The following is a 4,041-nucleotide window of genomic DNA, read 5'->3' as shown; positions in this document are numbered from 1 at the left end:
TAACACACACCCCGCTGCCGCTCGCCCCCAGCCCCGCGCCCCACTGGAGCGCAGCCGCCTCGGGGGCCGCCGGGCCGCCCCGGGACAGGTCCTCTGCCCGGTGCCCCCGCAGCCAGCCCTTCCCCGGGGTCCTTCTCGCCAGCCTCCGAGCCCCCGAGGATGGACACAGTGGCCAAGCGGAGCGTGGGGCAACTTCAACCCCGTCCTGAGCTGCTACGGGTGCTGCTGATCCGGCTTTTGGGCACAAGGGACAAACGCTGTCTGCGGGCAGAGACTTGGAATCAACGTCGTCCTTCTGGGACGGCTGGACAGCACAGCTGCAACCGGGTTTGGGGATCAAACTGCGCCTTCCCACGCCGGGCTGTGCAGGCGTCCCGTCATTTCTCGGACTGGTCAGAGAACAGCAAACTGTAGCTGGCACTGCTGAGCAGATGCGTTTCCTGCTCCAGAGATTACCTATTAAAACCTCATATTCCCCAGAAGTAACCATCTCTAGCTTTGTAGCGTATGGCCTTAGCTGTAATAAGGAAGGACTGAAAGAAGGGAAGTCAAGTGGCTTCAAGGACACTAGACATAAAAGCTACTCATGAAATTGGGGCTCCAGGCAGTGCTAGGAACAGGCACTTGTCTGAACCTGACCCTGGCTGCATTGAGGGGTTCCAGTTAAATTGCACTGTGCCTTTTGAGGTCAATCAATAAATATGATTAAAGATACCATCCTGCTGACATTTTCACCAAAATTTTTTACATTGTAAGACATGACAGCAAAGCTAATGTTGTTTGAGTAGACATCAAAAAGCCACAATGCAATTACAGCTCCTCAGCACAGTTTTATCGAAGCATGCGTGCATGAGGGCTATGGTGCAATAGGGAGATACAATATAATGCCCCAAAATACCTCTGTTTCCCACTTTGGATTAAATAGTTTTAAAATACCAGTAGCTTCCCCACTGCTTGTCTGGCTTCTGCAGGAGACTTCTTGACAGATGAGTGGCAGAAGAGATGCTGTTATTTACAAATCACTGTAAACATTAATAAATTTCCGATCACAGGTTCTAACTCGGCATGCTTTCAGATTTTATGTCCATAATGCTGTTTATTTTTAACTGGAGACATCACACTGCAAATGTATTCACAGACAGTTGTGTGTTGGGGGGGCGGTCAGCAGAGCTGTGATGTGTAACTTACTGAGGCACAACCAAATTCTGCTGGGTCTCACTGCATCTCTTTCAGGTGTTGAAACCTCTGGTTTCTCATGCCTCTGCTCACAGTTTCTGCTACCAAAAAAGGGGTGGCAGGACAAGGTGGGTCTTTACTCTTGCCACTCTGGTGCACAGCCTGCTGTGCTATCACCAGTCCATCTTCATTGTCAGGGTACATTAAAATGCCAGTACTGCTACTAGAGTGATCCAACCAGCAGGGAGGGGGGATAGCAGCAGAGCTGCTGCCTAGATTGAGCAGTCAGTACCTAAAACTTTACTTTGATTGAAGCATCCAGTTAAATAGGCATAAACTATTTGTGAAATGGCTTAATTGCATTCCTATTTGTGTGATGGCAGTTTTAACAGCCATATTGAAAAAAAAGTCTAGCTAACAGAGGTCACATGGGTATGTATATATATATATTACTAGAGTTTGATACACTATAGATTATATAGCAGGCAGGCAATATTTTTTTGTGTGTGCAGTTGTATTTCAGATCAAGTGGCATGCATGCATACGTGTTTTATTACAAGAGCTGAATATATGCTGGTGTACCTGGGATCTGCTAAACCTTTGGAATGATCAGTCTCAGGATCAGTGTTCACATATCCCGCCTGTCCTTTCCACTCTCTCCACACACACTTTCAGAGCCCAAATGCCTGAGCCCAAATCTTCTTCTGCATGGCTTTCAGAGCTGGTGTCCTCTTTGTAAGGCTCTGCTCCTCCTGTCAGGGTGACTCATCACCTGTCACTCCTCTGCACCGCCTGGGTTCTGCTAATTCCATTTCTCATTTGCCACTATCTCTCTTGAGTGCCTCATTTCCCATCCTGCCCTTTGCAAAAGCCCTTCCTTAGCCTGCACACGATGTAACTTTCCTTCTCAAATCCCCTCCTGTAAAATATGGACCAACCTTCTTTACTCATAAACCAAAACCTGATCAGAGTATTCTTATCTTGGTCTGTATTTTGTCTTTTTGTACTGGATAACTCTGTAAAGAAAATCATTGGTATAAGATTATATAGAAAACAGTAAAGGCTGGATGTAGCTGTAAAAGGGGTGGAAGGGTATTAATGTCTTTTTGCACTGATACTGTGTAAAACATAGAATAACATGAATTTTCCACTTGGAGGGAACTGCAAGTTCCTGAGAACTGTAAATATACTGACTCTGTATGTACTGCTCCAGGGCTCCAGTGAAGCAGTGGCACTGTCCACTGCCAAACAAGGAATAGATGTTACAACAGCAGTGTCAAGTGCCGTGTGATGGAGATACCTCCAACAGCTCCAAGCGTGGTGCTGCGGACACTAGAAGACTCCTAGCCACAGTATCTTGAATTTACTCTGTGTGTTACATTTTCCTCAAGGGCTTTCTCCAGGCAAAGACACAACAGGCACTTGCCTCTGGCAGCAGATTTTTGGGAACAGCAACATAGTTGTGGTTCTGTTGCCTGCTTTGCCTGTGCCAAAGCTCTGGAAAGTGAGGGCTGTTCCTGTATGTCAGGGTGGAGTCACATGTGCGGTGCAGCATTCCCAAGAAGAAGCTGACTATTCAAGCAGCAGCACTCACCATCTCACTCCCTCAGTGGGTGCTAAACAATGAGCAGAAATTCTGCCAGGATGCCTAGCTCCACACCTTTTACTCATCATGATAGTGCTGGACCAGCCCCAACTCCTTACCCTTGGGTTCGACTGTTTGATATTTCTTGTGTTGTCTAGAAGCTTGGAGCTTACCCTGCTTCTTATTCACAGGTGGTTTGGATATCTCAGTATCCTAACTAAGGTCTCGACAGTTTGGACACATCTTCATCAGGTTTAAAAATAAACACTTGAACCATCAGGGAGTCTTTCTTCACACATCTTCTCCAGCAAAAGCAGAATGAAACATTCACTTTTACAAACATGTTTCGTGCTATTCACATCAATTTCCTGCATGTTTATGATTTAAGATGCTAATTCTCAGAAGAAAAACAGGTGGAAAAAGCAGCTGCAATCTTGTGCAACATGTTGGTGAATGCGGCATTGCAGAGACTGTTCTGGGCAGCTGGGTTCTCTGTTTCATCACAGAAAAGGCATTGCAATTGCTTGTCTCACTGCTCTTTGCTTCAGACTCTGCAAGTGAAGCTATAAATCCAGAGAGGCAGAAGAAGGAGATAGGCAGGCAGGTTTGTAGGTGTGTGCCTAAAGGGAGAGAAGGAAAAAAGGGAATCAGCAGTAGAGTGGATGGAGGAACAAGGACCACCTGAGAAGACTGAAAAACAATAGTTCAGAAATACTGGGAGACACAGAGATGAGCAGGCTGGGGGGCTTCATGTACTGCCGCCAGGATGGGGATTCTGTCCCTTTTGGGTCAGATGACTAGTAAGATCTGAAATTTGTCATTTAGCTTCATGGCACTTTTCATCTAGAGTTGAAATAGGTGTCAAGAAGTGAATGAGCATACTGTGGTATGGACAAATGAACTTATTCTCAGTACCTTTGTTGGGATTTTGGGAATTCCCCTTCTGTTCTCTTTTTCTCTTGAGGAATTTTTCCCATATATGTTGCTGGGGCAACAAATTGCTGGGTGTTTGGGAGAAACAAAAGACCTGGCCACAGAAGGAGGGGTCCAACGGGCTACTCGTTTTCACCTGGGTTTGTAGGGGTAGTTCAGATGGGGAGAAAGGCTGGAAGGAATTTGTCAGCACTGCAGGCTTCTGGTTTTTTTGGCTGCCTTCCTTCTACCAGAGAAACCCCGGGATTCCCAAGCCCGCCTTTCCCTGCCCACTGGGAGCCGGGCTGTGGCCGCCCGGCCCCTGCTGTTGCTTCGAGCCTTCGCTACTCTGTAGACCTGCATGCCCA

The sequence above is a fragment of the Corvus brachyrhynchos genome, unplaced genomic scaffold, assembly GCF_000691975.1.
Source record: "Corvus brachyrhynchos isolate BGI_N302 unplaced genomic scaffold, ASM69197v1 scaffold103, whole genome shotgun sequence".
NCBI lineage: Eukaryota > Metazoa > Chordata > Aves > Passeriformes > Corvidae > Corvus > Corvus brachyrhynchos.
The sequence above is the reverse complement of the archived record's forward strand: the minus strand, read 5'-3'. Positions refer to the sequence as shown.